This window comes from Esox lucius, chromosome 21 (assembly GCF_011004845.1).
Source record: "Esox lucius isolate fEsoLuc1 chromosome 21, fEsoLuc1.pri, whole genome shotgun sequence".
In the NCBI taxonomy this organism is placed as follows: Eukaryota; Metazoa; Chordata; class Actinopteri; order Esociformes; family Esocidae; genus Esox; species Esox lucius.
The window spans coordinates 31903308-31919845 of record NC_047589.1 but is presented as its reverse complement, the minus strand read 5'-3'; the positions used below and the strand labels follow the sequence as shown (position 1 = coordinate 31919845).

General features: G+C 42.7%; 1 protein-coding gene across 8 annotated transcripts in view; it reads left to right on the top strand.

Moving 5' to 3' along the window:
- nktr (natural killer cell triggering receptor) overlaps window positions 1–16538 on the top strand; it is a 54081-nt gene that overhangs the window by 18736 nt on the left and 18807 nt on the right. Inside the window, exon 1 of one of the 8 annotated variants that reach the window (XM_010902367.5) lies at window positions 8449–8472. The exons of 6 other annotated variants lie outside the window; for them this stretch is intronic. The gene's annotated coding sequence lies outside the window, so the exon portion shown is untranslated. Of the gene's footprint in view, window positions 1–8448; window positions 8473–15470; window positions 15587–16538 lie in introns of those variants that run through there. One more of the 8 variants, XM_010902366.5, reaches the window with a different exon arrangement.

Genomic DNA, 16538 nt, shown 5'->3' with positions numbered 1-16538 from the left:
GGGACACTTCTCAGTCTCCTCCAGTTGTCCCATGTAGAGGTCTGTAACATCATCCCTCCCTTTAGCTTATGCTTAAGGGTGTAACCTTAAGTTGGGATGTTTTGTGCTTCTTCACATAACAGTTGAACTGGTATGGTAACATCGTTAGCTAACTTGTCTAAATAGTGTTTCTTAGGGTATCAACAAGTTTGAATTTTATAAAATGTGGTTACTCCTTGTAACTTTTATCAACTGATACGTAACATTGGCTAGATCGTGTTTCTTTGTGTGACGTTATCTACATTATGTGGATAACGTTACTCTTGGCAGTAAATTTAGACAAGTTTGCCAGAACTTGTTCACCACCTGAAGACACCTGGGAGGCTGTCCCTTATAAGCTCATCAAGCATGCAGGTGAATTTGAAAACATAATAACAATTTGAAACTTGGAATTAAAATATGTTTTGCAGGGTAAATGCTTACAAAACCTTAATTTTTCCTAGACAGGTGAGAGACAGGACGTGTGTATAGCGCAATTATTAGAAAATGGAAGAAGTTCAAGATGACGGTCAATCTCCCTCAGTCTGGGGCTCCATGCAAGATCTCACCTCGTGGGGCATCAATGATCATGAGGAAGGTGAGGGATCAGCTCAGAACTACACGGCAGGACCTGGTCAATGACCTGAAGAGAGCTGGGACCACAGTCTCAAAGAAAACCATTAGTAATACACTACGCCATCATGGATTAAAATCCTGCAGAGCACGCAAGGTCCCCCTGCTCAAGCCAGCGCATGTCCAGGTCTGTCTGAAGTTTGCAAATGACCATCTGGATGATCCAGAGGAGGAATGGGAGAAGGTCATGTGGTCTGATGAGACAAAAATAGAGCTTTTTGGTCTATACTCCACTCGCCTTGTTTGGAGTAAGAAGAAGGATGAGTACAACCTCAAGAACACCATACCAACCGTGAAGCATGGAGGTGGAAACATCATTCTTTGGGGATGCTTTTCTGCAAAGGGGACAGGACGACTGCACCGTATTGAGGGGAGGATGGATGGGGCCATGTATCGTGAGATCTTGGCCAACATCCTCCTGCCCTCAGTAAGAGCATTGAAGATGGGTCATGGCTGGGTCTTCCAGCATGACAACGAGGCGAAATACACAGCCAGGGCTACTAAGGAGTGGCTCCGTAAGAAGCATCTCAAGGTCCTGGAGTGGCCTAGCCAGTCTCCAGACCTGAACCCAATAGAAAATCTTTGGAGGGAGCTGAATGTCTGTATCGCCCAGCGACAGCCCAGAAACCTGAAGGATCTGGAGATTGTCTATATGGAGGAGTGGGCCAAATTCCCTGCTGCAGTGTGTGCCAACCTGGTCAACAACTATAGGAAACGTATGATCTCTGTAATTGCAAACAAAGGTTTCCTTTACCAAATATTAAGTTCTGCTTTTCTGCTTTTTCAAATACTTATGTCATGCAATAAAATGCTAATGAATTACTAAAACTCATACAATTAGATTTTTGGTTTAGATTCCATCACTCACAGTTGAAGAGTACCTATGATAAAAAGGACAGACTTCTACATGTTTTGTAAGTGGGAAAACCTGCAAAATCGGCCATGTATCAAATACTTGTTCTCTCCACTGTATATATGTATGATCGCATTATCCTCTTAATATATTTAAAGCTGTGTGTGAATGTTCTTAATTCTGACTGTAGTTGTAGTGTTATGCCATCATTCATAAGCTTATTGCACTGATGTATCTATGATATTCAATAACTATTGATTGCTGCTAGGTCATACTTATCTATTTTACTGCCATTCTAACCCTTGTTTATTTTGTATTGTATTATCCTTATTTTGTAATTTCACATTCAAATACTGTAATTTTACTATATGGTGCTGGACACTTTTTCATGCCCTATATGATTTTGTAAATGTTTTATTTCAATTCATTTGCACATGTTTATTTTGTATGCTTGCTGTATAATGCAAGTTTTTTTTGTATGCATCTTGCACTATTTGAAAATGTTTAGATTTTATTCAATTCATTGTCATTTGTGATATTACCAAAATTATTATAAAGGATTATTATAAAACCTAATATTTTTTTTATTAAGCTTTAACAAACACAAACAAGGTACATTTCACTGAATATAAGAGCAATTATTTCACCTTAGGTTGAGCATATTACAAAGAATTTGTATTTATTTTTTAAATCACAATATACAATCAAATGATATAAATAAAAAAATAAAAGGGGCTTTTAAATAAATTTTAACTTATTCAAAAGAAATAACAATTTAAGGGCCTTCTGATTTTTAACAAAATGTAATGATTTACAAGAGTTTAATCTCATTCAGCCATTGGATTAAGTTGGGTTTGGATTTAAACCCAAGAGCGAAATTAACTTTATATGTAAAAGGAAAGATTTTATGACCAACAAGAAGCGCCTTAATCAAGGATGCATGTAACATTTGAATAATGTTAGAATAACTACAGTACTGTGCATAGAACAAGCCTGTATGTGCGTGCATGTGCTAACTAGTAGCAGTCTGGAACCTGGCCATAGCCCCATGGTTCCATTTGTCTTCATCCAGATCCGCTGCTGTGGAGAGCAGTTCCAGCGGCTGACGTCTAGGTCACAGGTAGGGAGTCAGGCTGATGCCTCGGCAGAGAGATGCATAGGGGCAGGAGGCAGGTGAAAGGGCATCGGCTGTGCAGAGGGAAGAGGTGGAGAAAGGTAGAGTCCCCCTAGGGGGTTTTGCAACATGCAGTAAAATGAAATACATGGTAATAAATATACGGCTGGATATGAAACACAAAATGGTACGTACCGTTGGGTTTAGGAATGAGTAGACAGGGAGAAAATGTCCTGGGATAATAAAAAAATACCCACGAGACCTTATATTGCATTATAGTTTATTTTTTTAATTGTCTCTGTTTCCAGGCCGCAGCCCTGGCCCTCTTTCGGCTTAGACCGGGGGCCAGGGCTGCGGCGGCGGCTGGGGGTGGAGGCATGTGCCAGCCACCCCCTCCCTGCCGGTGGGGGGGGGTGGTTAATTTTCCAGGCCGCAGCCCTGGCCCTCTTTCGGCTTTGCATGGGGGCCAGGGCTGCGGCGGCGGCTGGGTGGGTGGGGGTGCCTTCCACCACCTCCTCCCTGGCAGCAGTAAGAGATTAAATAAGATATTTTGCATTAGGTTACTTTGAAGACTGAAACATTTGCATGGTTACTAAAAGTTAGAGACCGCCTGAAAAGCAGCATAATTTGTCAGCCGTTTTTCCTACCTTGAAAATAGTGCAATAGTTTAAGTAAGCAGACAAATTTAGATTGCGTGGTCTACGCCTTTAATGGAAGACCTAGATACTGTTTGGTAGTAACACATCTGCCTACCTCTTTGGCACGTTAATAGTGTCTCGGATTCAGGTATCGTGTGGGTCTAGCAGCCGGTTTTGCTTTAGGATACTTTGTTGGTGTATCCTAGAACAAAAGTTTTAATGCCCCAGTTGTTGTGAGCTGGTGTAATCATCATCATCATCATCATCATCATCAACAGATATTACGATGAACAAGACAATACTTTAAAACAAAGATTCACACCCTGGTAGGTATGCAACTCCCTGTGAAGCTCCATGCAATCCATCTGCTTTGGAGTGGGAATACAAGTGAGTCCTTGCGCCAGAACCTCACTTTACAGGTGCTGGTCATAAAATTCTAATATCAAAAAGTTGATTTCAGTAATACCATTCAAAAAGTGTAACTTGTATACATTAATTCCACACAGACTGATATATTTCAAGTGTTTATTGCTTTTAATTTTGATGATTATAACTGACAACTAATGAAAACCCCAAATTCAGTCTCTCAGAAAATAGGAACATTGTGAAAAGGTTCAATATTGAAGACACCTGGTGCCACACTAATCAGCAAATTAACTCAAAACACCTGCAAAGGCCTTTAAATGGTCTCAGTCTAGTTCTGTACGCTACACAATCATGGGGAAGACTGCGGACTTGACAGCTGTCCAAAAGACGACCATTGACACCTTGCACAAGGAGGGCAAGACACAAAAGGTCATAGTTAAAGAGGCTGGCTGTTCACAGAGCTCTGTGTCCAAGCACATGAGAGGCGAAGGGAAGGAAAAGATGTGGTAGAAAAAGTGTACAAGCAATAGGGATAACCGCACCCTGGAGAGGATTGTGAAACAAAACCCATTCAAAAATGTGGGGGAGATTCACAAAGAGTGCACTGCAGCTGGAGTCAGTGCTTCAAGAACCATAATGCACAGACTTATTCAAGACATGGGTTTCAGCTGTCGCATTCCTTGTGTTAAGCCACTCTTGAACAAGACACAGTGTCTGAAGCGTCTCGACTGGGCTAAAGAAAAAGGACTGGACTGCTGCGGAGTGGTCCAAAGTTATGTTCTCTGATGAAAGTAAATTTTGCATTTCCTTTGGAAATCAAGGTCCCAGAGTCTGGAGGAAGAGAGGAGAGGCACAGAATCCACATTGCTTGAAGTCCAGTGTAAGGTTTCCACAGTCAGTGATGGTTTGGCTTGCCATGTCATCTGCTGGTGTTGGTCCACTGCGTTTTCTGAGGTCCAAGGTCAACGCAGCCATCTACCAGAAAGTCTCAGAGCACTTCATGCTTCCTGCTGCTGACCAACTTTATATAGATGCAGATTTCATTTTCCAACAGGACTTGGCACCTGCACACAGTGCCAAAGCTACCCCTACCTGGTTTAAGGACCATGGTATCCCCGTTCTTAATTGGCCAGCAAACTCACCTGATCTTAACCTTATAGAAAAAAGGTATGGGGTATTGTGAAGAGGAAGATGCAATACGCCAGACCCAACCATGCAGAAGAGCTGAAAGCCACTATCAGAGCAACCTGGGCGCTCAGAACACCTGAGCAGTGCCACAGACTGATCGACTCCATGCCACACCGCATTGCTGCAGTGATTCAGGCAAAAGAAACCCCCACTAAGAATTGAGTGCTGTATATGTTCATACTTTTCAGTTGGCCAACATTTCAAAAAATATTTTTTTGTATTGTCTTGCGTAATATTCTGTTTTTCTGAGATACTGAATTTGGGATTTTCATTAGTTGTCAGTTATAATCATCACAATTAAAATAACCAAACATTTGCAATATCAGTCTGTGTGCAATGAATGAATATAATATACAAGTTTCACTTTTTGAATGGAATTACAGATATAAAGCAACTTTTTGACTCTATTCTAATTTTATGACCAGCAACTGTATATGTGAGTGGAAAATAAACAGTTGCATTGGGAAACCTATTCTCATACCCTTTCAGCAACTGTTGCAATTGTTTCCATGTGGTGTTCGATATTGGTTTTCGAAAGGCAGTTCAAGCCCGGAGACAGAATAACCTTCTCTATGGCAGGGTTTGGTTCTAACTTCTCTAAAACTCCTTTCAGGGGTTAAAAGGAAGCCCCTTTCCACCTGCACACAAGCATCATAAAAGGCAAGACTGGATGACAGATTTGAATCTCCCACCACCACAACAGGTTTAACCATGTCAATGACCCAGTCGTTTATCTTTCTCCCTGTATTAGGGTGCCTTATAGGCTTGTGGAGTGTGGCTAGAGCAGGCTCTGATGGTAGGTTTGTTTTTAGGATGTTAACAAGACAGTATTATACTGCCATTTAGTCAAAATGTCTGGGTATTGCTAATCTTATATTGAATGAATTCATGTCAGTTTTGGTTTACCTGTTGTAGTAGGGGGTTTTAGTTAATCACACACAAAAGACACGAGTGACATACTTGATATAATCAGCCATTCTTATTTCTGGGTCTGGAAGGGATACAGAAGAGAAGGAATTACTACATCGTACCACCATGTTGGTGTAAGGCGGATTACACTTTTGAGAGGACTGACTTATCTGCACCCAACCAAACCTCATCTTCATTGCCTATTTTTAACAAGACTAGCGCTGCCTAAAGTAGCTTTAGTAAGGGGCTCCCCTCTACCAAGTCTATGGCATTTGGCCATAGGCTGAATGTGCCTGCATACCTACAGTCTTGATGGTTTCAAGCATGTGTAAGAATGCATATTTTATTAAATGAATATCCGTATCTTATTTATATGCATATATATATACCAGGCCATGTCAACACTAATATTTATTGGTCAATGGCGGCCATGTTTTTTAACAAGCTTGTGTGGCTTGACTTGTGTTGAGAGCTTTGTCCATAGATGCCAAATATCCAGCTACGTCAAGGTTGGTCATTTGGTACGATAGTAGTTGAGTTATGCGATTTTCACAAAGTGGCGGACAACCCAATATGGTGGTCAAGGAGTCCCATTGGCAAAAGTTTTACTTGTGAGGAGTTTGACTAATGTACCAATTCAAGACTCTAGGTCAGATGGAGTGGGCATGGTGAGCTTCCAAATTTGGCCACTTGAGGCATGCCACCATGAGGCCGACCCCAGAAAGAAGCAAGGTGCATGTTTGGTTTGACCGATTGTATATCTTCCAACAAAAATACATTATGTGGTACAGATTGGGGAGAAAATACCACCCAATTGCACAACCCAGTTTCCAGAAAAGTTGGGATGCTTATAAAAACGTAAACAGAATGCAATAATGTGCAAATCATTTAAACCCTATTCAATAGAAAAAAGTACAAAGACCACATCAAATGTTGAAACTGAGAAACCTTATTGCTTCTTGAAAATTAGGGCAACAATTTAAGCATAACGTTTCTCTAAATATAATTGCAAAGAGTTTGGGGATCTCATCTACGGAACGATGATTCATATTATTAGGATTCAGATAATTGAGAAATCTCTATACACAAGGGACAAGGCCGAAAACCCATATTCAATGGATGTGGTTTTTGGGCCCTCAGGCAGCACGGCATTAAAAACAGACATGATTCTATTGGGGAAATCCCTACATGGGCTCAGGAACGCTTCCAAAAAGCATGGTCTGTGAACATAGTACATCACTTCATTCAGAAAAACAAGTTGTGTACATCACTTCATTCAGAAAAACAAGTTGTGTATATATATATATATATATATATATATATATATATATATATATATATATATAGTTGCTTCTTTGCATGGTAAACAAGATCCAGAAATATGGCCTTCTCAGGGCCCAAGCTCTTTTAAGATGGACTGCAGCAAAGCAGAACACTGTCCTGTTGTCTTACAAATCAAAATTGCAAATCATGGACAGTGTCCTTAAGAGAAAAAGGACCATCTGCCATGTTATTAGCACACAGTTCAAAAGCCAGCAACTATGATGGTTAGGGTGACCAGAGTCAATAGGGTGAAATACAGGACAGTCAGGCAAGTTCACAAACTGGTCTCCTCAGTTCACAAACAATTACTGATTATTGTTAAAGGTGATGAAACAGTGGTAAACATGCCAATTTTGAATTTTATGGCAGTAACACAGTTTAACAATATTTTGTTGTCTTTCTATAAATAAATGATTAGCATGTAATTGTTGCTGTTTTTATTTGCATTTTACAGTGTCCCAACTTATGAAATACGGCTAGATAAGCACCATTTGATTGTGTTCCCAAGGCAAACTTGTGAATGAGCCTTAAGACTTAGTGTGGCCCCAGTTAAATAAAATGTAAAAATGCTCAATGGCATCTAGACTCAACCCTCCCAATGTGCTATCCCCATTTCCCTGGGACAAAGAAAGGCCAACAAAAAAAAAAAACATTTACACAAACCAGGTAATCAAACAAATGTACATACCCACAGCGCTACAGAAGAGCACACAGGAGCCAAAGGAAAACTGTTGGCATTTAAACTGTTGGGGGAAGGAGGTGATTGGTTGATGAGAAGTGAAGGCAGGTGGGAACAATAACGGGAGGGACGGGTCATTGATGAGTTGGGACGGCTGCACGGGATTGGCTGCTCTGAACACCACCTGATGCAACAGAACAAGGTGCATAAATCCATCAAGTTCGCAACCCGCCCCAAAAAACGCAACCCCCCCTGGTCCTGTGATGGCCATTCAAGGCTTCATTACTGGTCTTCTCGCAGCAAGATATTATGCTAGCAGCGCAAACTCAGATTTTTTTGGTCAAATTAAAAGCCATCATTGAAATATATAATGTAATATAGTTAACAATCTAGTCTATACTTTTTATGTTTAACGTCCGTTACAATGTTATTATAGTCTGTTCTTTTTCAAAGAGTAGACTGTTAACTATATTGCCTTATAATATTCAGTGATTACTTTTATTGTGATAAAGAAAATCTGAGTGCTGCCAGCGTAATATGCTGCTGCTTAAATAACACTAATGAAGCTTTGAATGGCCACCCTGGTCTTTCTATCTGTGATTATAGAATGTGTGTTAAACTGCTCCCGGATACTTCAGTTGCCAGTGGGAGGTCCTTTGGTATGATTGGAGAATGCTACAGAATGCCCTGCCTTACCTACTGGAGGATTAAATCCTGGCAGATGTAGAGAACACCAGCCTCTGATTACAAGGTACTTTAACCTAATCCTTACCTTAACGCCAATAACATTCATTCCAAAACCTAACCTTAACTCCTAATCCACTGGAATAGATACTTTCTAAATCGTACCGTTAACAGTCTCCCAGTGATTCATTCGCCGCAAATTGTACGTTAGCCTGAAATCTGTGTGTGTGTGTGTGTGTGTGTAGGTGTTATTGGTGTTCATACAATAACCAGTGTACAGCACAGATGAAACCATCTGACAGGTGTGCATCAGCCCTTTTATACATTTTGATCTATCTGACCACAGGGCAGTTTTCAACTTTGCCTCAGTCCAGGGATGTCGCTAGGCCTATTTTAGGGGGCTTTAGCCCCCCTAAATAAATCAATATATTTTGTCCGTGATTAACTTTTTCGGCAACCTTTCCATCGCATCTCAACTTCTTACAAATTGTATAGAATCGTGTTCATTTAGCAGCATGTTCTTTTGTGTGTGATGCTTTCAATGTAACTCGTTCATCTGAAGCCAACTGTCTTCTGTAAATAGTAGCTAACGTTTCTAGTGGTCGGAGAAGAAAATCCTCTCAAGTTCAAAATGGAATAGCACTGGAAAGCAACGGTACGTTTTGCTAATCAGTGTACTCTTATAGCTAGCCGACCACAATTTTTTATTGAAAAGAATGTAGGTTAAAAAAAGTTTTGAGGTCTTAAAAATGTCATGTATGGAAATAGTTTAGACAAGTTGCAGTTTTCGACTTGCACGACCGTCCAGGTGTCATGTCATGTCAAAGTGATCCGTCTTTTTTTTTCATTTACCGGAAGACAAGAAAGCTAGCTACACAGCTTTCTAGTAGACATTTCAGGGAAGGCTGAGATCTGTCATTTGTAATAGAAATAAAAAGCAATTAATGTAATTCAACAAAATCGTAAGGAGGCCGAGAATGACAGTTAAGCTTTTATAACAATAAAGACTAGGGGCGACTGGTCATTAGGGGAAGGTGGGCCACAGCCCCACCTGTTGTTTTTTTTAAGTTTACTTCCTATAATTATCTATGAATATAGCATCTTCCTAAATTGCATATAATTTGTGTTAGGATTTTATTTCATGTTCATTGGTCCCTGCCGTACTGCTTCAGACTGCGTTCTGCCGATTCGAGTTCGCAGTAGTAGGCCATAGGCTAAGCGTGAATGTGGGGCTAGCCCCTCTCTCACAATGCAATGTACATTGTACGTGTAAAAATATGAATATGCATGCTCAGAATGTTAGTGTGATCAATGTAGATTTGCTGCCAAGTGGGGTTGACAGCCGGTAGCCCCACTACAGCGTCGTTTTGTATTTAAGATCTGATTGGCTGGCTGGCTGTCTGTCTGTCTGTCTGTCTGTCTGTCTGTCTGTCTGTCTGTCTGGCGTCAACATTAGTCTGCAAGAAGAGCGAGGGGGGGTAGATTGTCTTAGCTAGCTTGTTAGCTTCACAAATGCCAGATAACATGAGAAAATAAATAAAGTGGATTTCATACCTGAGCACCGGTTTGAAACACGTAATTTGGAGGTGAAACTTGAAGTAAAGCGACTTGGTACACACCATCCATGGGATATTGTCTTCGCTCAAACTGCTGGTAAAAGTAACCACAGGTTTAATGTGGAGTGGTTTTTGAAGAAAGTGTCTAACTGTTAGCATACAAAAGAAGGCACTTCTGTTTTCCATGTCTGCTATTTGGTGGAGATGGTACTTGGTTGAGGACGGGTTACAAAGATTTGAAACATGTTTCTGAGAGGATTGCAAAACATGAGAGCAGCGGGAGTCATCTGGACAATGCTGGGAAATTGGGCTTACTTGGAAGGGTAAATGTTACAGCCCAAATTGACAGAGCATACAGGCGCTCCATTAAGCAGCATAACAGGTGGAAGAAAACAGGTACGTTCTCAGTTCGGATCATAACATTTATTCAACTGTGTGGAAAATGTGAAACCGCACTGCAGGGCCACAACGAGTCTGTGGACCCCCTGAATCCTGGAATATTCTGATGCATTTTCAAGACCTGTGAGGGTGATTTGAGACTTCAAAGGCACCATGACGCTCAGCCAATCTTCAAAAGGACATCAGGCACTGTACAAAACAAACTGTTAGACTGTATGTATGAAGTGTACTGGGAGGAGATAGCCAAGCAAGTGGATGAGACATAATTTGTTGCCATACAGGCTGATGAGACAACTGATGTCTCCTGTAAATCATAAATGGTGGTTGTGTTGATATACATGTTGCCTGACAATACAGTGACAGAGAGATTTTTGGAGTTTGTGGAAGTCAAAGGTAAAACTGGACTCTGCCTCTCTAATAGCATCAAGGGTGTGCTGGAACCACTGAGGCTGGGAGAAAAGTTGGAAACGTCTGAGGGGTACAGACACTAATGAAAGAGACATACCCACATGCTATGCTCAAGGTCAGGTTCACTGCTATGCTCACCAGCTGAACCTGACCTTGCAGCAACTTTGTTCAGCAAGAATGAGCATCCTGAAGGAGTTTGTGGCAGATTTAATTGCTTTTGCTACCTTTTTCTCTGACCCTCCAAAACGTGATGCGGCACTTGCTGAGGCAACAAAGAGACACGTTTCAAGGCCACCCACTGTATGATGGAACTTTAAAAGTAGAACTGTCAATGCAGTTTGGGAAAACCGCGCTGTGCGGCTCCTGTGTATGGAGGACATACGCACACAACCAGGATGGGATGAGGCCACCATAAGTGAGGCATAAAAAACTCTGGGACCGAGCCTTTCTGCAGCTGCTAGAATATTTTTTCTTCCTTATGCCAAAAGTTTGTTTTATACAACACTCAAGCATTGATGCATATGGGATTAGCAGTGCGTTCACCCATTTCAAGGAGAATGTCCAGAATATGCGGAAGCAAACTGGTGAATGGGCTGCCACCGTTCACGATGGAATAGACGAGCCAGGCCGACGAGTAACCATCACAGCGCCGGTGATGGAGGCATGTGACAGTCATCTCCCAGGTGGAGCAGATGTTTTCACAAAATGACCACCTCATTGCTGCCAAGCTGGTTGACAGCTCACTCTTCCCACAATTTGTCCTGTTGTTCCCTACATCTGAGCTTGACTGTGCGGTGAAACTATGGCCTCTAGGAAACGAGGAAAAGTTGAAGTCTGAGCTGACCACTCTATACCGCCACATTGAGCTTTACACTGGTAAGACGGCCCTGTCTCTGTTAAAATCCATCCATGAGAACAATCTAGAGGAGGCTTTTTCTGAGACCATCACTCTGCTGAAAATTATCATAACACCTGTGACGACATCCGAGTCAGAGAGAAGAAGGTAAAAACCTTCACTCGCAATACCTTGTGACAGCCGCAACTTAACGCATTGGCCATGTTGTCCATCGAAAGCCAGCTGATTCAGGAGCTACGTGACTTAATTCCCAAAGTAATCGAAAAGTTTGCCCAGAGGAAGAACCGCCGTGCCACCTTTCTCTTCAAGTGAGCCCTCAGCCTTGGTGATTGAAAGCATATTTTATCATCCTGCCTTTGTGGTGCTGGTCAATGCATTGGTCATATTTTTGTGCTGGATCGATTGATATAGATGGTGATGAGTGTCAGTGTGTCCATGCTTATCTATTAAGGTTGTTGTCATAGACTGGATCTGTATCCCGAAAAAGTTGTCTTTCTGCTTCATTGTGGCCTTCAGTGGTGTTGAGCCCATTGCTGTTTGCATATGGCCCTGTAGGCACATTGGTTCTGAGCTTGGTTGCATGCCTAATTTAAGTCTCTGTTAAATAAACACATCAGTAGCAAGAGGGAGTTTTGTAGCTTTACTGGTATGTATCCAATAGTTTTAAATGGTTTGTGCCCCAACAATATTTTACATTTAAAAACACCACTGCGCAAGTAGGTCAGTTTAGCACTCGGACTCTTACTACGAAGCCACAGTGTTGTAATTTGAGAAGAATGTGGTTTGAAATTGTCTTGCTGAAATAAGGCCTTCCCTACAAAAGACATCATCTGGATGGCAGAATATGTTGCTCCAAAACCTCTATATATTGTTCAGGATTAATCACAAATGTGCAAGTCACCCATGTCCTGTGAACTAATATTTCCAAGCCCCAGTGTAATTTAGAGGAATTTGAAATGAACCCCTGTTGAAAGGCATTCGGCCCATACGTGTGACCAGGGTACATCGATGCAATCGTGAATTATGAGACAAACATTCTTTCTTTGTCAACAGACAATGGTTTTCGGAAGTGTTCCTGAGCCACTGCATTGATTTCCACTACAGAATCGTGTCTCTGATAGTAGAACCTTGGATTCAGGAGGAACAGTGTGGTTTTCGTCCGGGCCGTGGAACACTGGACCAGCTCTATACCCTCTACTGCTTGTTGGAGGGTTCATGGGAGTTTGCCCAACCAATCCACATGTGTTTTGTGGATTTGGAGAAGGCATTCGACTGTGTCCCTCGCGGCATCCTCTAGAGAGTGCTTCTGGAATATGGGGTCCTGGGTCCCTTGCTAAGGGCTGTCAGGTCCCTGTACGACCGAAGCAGAAGCTTGGTCCGCATTGCCGGCAGTAAGTCAGACTTGTTCCCAGTGCATGCGGCAGGGCTGCCCTTTGTCGCCGGTTCTGTTCATAATTTTTATGGACAGAATTTCTAGGCGCAGCCAGGGGCCGGAGGGTTTCAGGTTTGCGGACCACACGATTTCGTCTCTGCTTTTTGCGGATGATGTTATCGTGTTGGCCCCTTCAAGCCAGGACCTTCAGCATGCACTGGGACGGTTTGCAGCCGAGTGTGAAGCGGTGGGGATGAGAATCAGTACCTCTAAATCCGAGGCCATGGTCCTCAGTCGGAAAAGGGTGGCTTGCCCACTTCAGGTTGGTGGAGAGTGCCTGCCTCAAGTGGAGGAGTTTAAGTATCTAGGGGTCTTGTTCACGAGTGAGGGAAGGATGGAACGGGAGATTGACAGACGGATCGGTGCAGCTTCTGCAGTAATGCAGTCAATGTATTGGTCTGTCGTGGTGAAGAAAGAGCTGAGCCGTAAGGCGAAGCTCTCAATTTACCGGCCAATCTACGTTCCTACTCTCACCTATGGTCATGAGCTTTGGGTCATGACCGAAAGGACAAGATCCCGGATACAGGCAGCCGAAATGAGCTTTCTCCGCAGGGTGGCTGGGCGATCCCTTAGAGTGAGAAGCTCGGTCACCCGGGAGGAGCTCAGAGTAGAGCTGCTGCTCCTCCACATCGAGAGGGGTCAGCTGAGGTGGCTTGGGCATCTGTTTCGGATGCCTCCTGGACGCCTTCCTGGGAAGGTGTTCCGGTCCCATCCCAACGGGAGGAGACCCCGGGGAAGACCTAGGACACGCTGGAGGGACTATGTCTCCCGGCTGGCCTGGGAACGCCTCGGTGTCCCCCCGGAAGAGCTAGAGGAAGTGTCTGGGGAGAGGGAAGTCTGGGCATCCCTGCTTAGACTGCTGCCCCCGCGACCCGGCCCCGGATAAGCGGAAGAAGATGGTATGGTATGGTAGATGTGAGTTGTTCCTCCACCTTTATTTTTTTGCATTACGCAACTTTTCCAGTCTTTTGTTGCCCCTTTCCCAGCTTTTCTGTAATGTTGTGATTGGAATCAAATTCAAAGTGGACAATAAAATGTCTGTTTGAACATTTGATGTTGTCTTTGCACCATTTTCTATTAAATATAGGGTTTGAATGATTTGCACATCATTGCATTGTTTTACGCTGCTATATTATTGTGCTGGGGGAGTAGGGTCAGTTCTCCTTCTCCACTATAAATCCTTGTTGATACGAGGAATGTATTTTCAGAATTTTCCCAGTCTCATCACGTTTTGAACTTCGGAGGGCATGAGGTCCTGGCCCACATCTGAGGAGTACTTGGCTTGGGGGACCAGTGGCTGTCCATGTCCAGAGTTCTCCCGGCTGTGTTGCAGATCGAGACGATGCTTGACAATTTCTGCTGCCACTGTGCTGAGCTTTCTCCGCAGGGTGGCTGGGCGATCCCTTAGAGATGGGGTGAGAAGCTCGGTCACCCGGGAGGAGCTCAGAGTAGAGTCGCTGCTCCTCCACATTGAGAGGGGTCAGCTGAGGTGGCTTGGGCATCTTTTTCGGATGCCACCGGAACGCCTTCCTGGGAAGGTGTTCCGGTCCCGTCCCACCGAGAGGAGACCCCGGGAAGACCTAGGACACGCTGGAGGGACTATGTCTCCCGGCTGGCCTGGGAACGCCTCGGTGTCCCCCCGGAAGAGCTAGAGGAAGTGTCTGGGGAGAGGGAAGTCTGGGCATCCCTGCTTAGACTGCTGCCCCCGCGACCCGGCCCCGGATAAGCGGAAGAAGATGGATGGATGTGCTGACACCTCCCCCTCCCCTGTGTTGTCCCTGTCCTTGTCCATTGGTCATGCTTCCGACCTGGACTAAGTTTAAATAGACTCTAGACTCAGCCCACATGCATTTATTAATTATCACAATTGTAATCTTAATATGTTCACCTGGCACAGCCAGAAGAGGACTGGCATTCTTAGGGAGTTTTTCCTAGCCACTGAAATTCAAAACTACTGTTGTTTGCTCCTTGGGCTTTATAAATTTGATGGATTGATTGTACATTTCAGGCAATTAGCAGAGGCTTTTATCCAGAGGTTAGTGCATTTGTCTTAGGATAGCACATCACACAGTTAAGTAACTATCAGCAAATACTGTGCTGAATGGAATAAAAAAAAATACAGTGTATGAAATAGTATATGTAATATTGTCAATATACTCTATAAACAATTAATACAAATGCTTAGAGCTTTGTAATTGTAATTTCAGCCTGACATCTTCATCTAAGCTGAACAAAATGCCTATTTATAGTACAAATGGCTTTCCAAAATTAGATACAGACACCAAACAGCAAACGGTGATATCGCTGAGAGCTGGGCTATATTCATTTTGCCAAAACGGTTTGGTTCGTTTAGGCAGAACGTTTCCAACTCAACGTATTTTTTTTGCGTAACGAAAACATTCTTGATGTGCTTTGGCTTATTTGATAGCACACTGAAGTGGTGTTCTGACGGGAACTGAGAAGGACATTTCAGATTTGCGCTGCATTCAACGCATTCGTAGAACGCGTAGATACGGTGTGCAGATAACGGGTAGGTAAAACTGGATTGTGTAGCTTTTTTAAATGACTTCATTTTTTTTTATTGTGCTGTTTTATTCGTGGTGCCGTCGAATACTTATATAGGAATCGATAAATACCAGTTTGTCTTGTTTTCGTTCACCAAACGATCTGGTAATCACAAGGCTTGTTACGCCAACTAGCTACAGTAACGTATTACGTTTGTCTGCTAACGTTGGCTAGCTTGCTAACTAACGTGTGTAAATTTACTAGCCAGCTGTTTATGAACCTAGGTTGCGTATATAAACCAACTTGCCTAACAGATTCGAGTGCGATGTTACATTTACACGCATAACGTCTACTTTACGTCCAATTATAATTCGTGCCACCCTAACGAGGTTAGAGAAGAACGCCATGATGGAGTCATGAGATATACAGTCAAAAACAAGTTAACACGGCACGTTTACAGCCAAGTGAGCTGTTGAGTTCTTCATAACCGATACGGATTTAGCCGCTTAATATGTGCTGACATACTAGATAGTATTGTTTAAACCAGAACACATTATTATACAACATGATTCAGGTCTTTGATAGCTAGTTAGTGAAAGATAATATCAATTAAAGTGAAAGTAAAACTGGTTGAACAATGACAAAAGCATTTTTAAGAGTCTTCGTCGTGTCCTCTCAATGCAACTCGCTTAATATCAGCTATACGGGTAAAGACTTATTTCAGATTATCTTTTCAGACGCTGACCTGTCCTTTCACTCGACCTCGTGTAATCGGTTGTCATGTACTACGTTAGCTAGATAGGGGACCAGACTGAGGAAAAACATTAGCATGGACATCAACATTATCAATATCCACTATTTTCATCTCGTAAAGCTAATAAAAGCACTGTCCTCTGTAGAATTATTTTTTGATTACATGTTGATGAATGAAGCGTAATTTTCGATTTAATATTTACCCACATTAACATTGTCAGCGT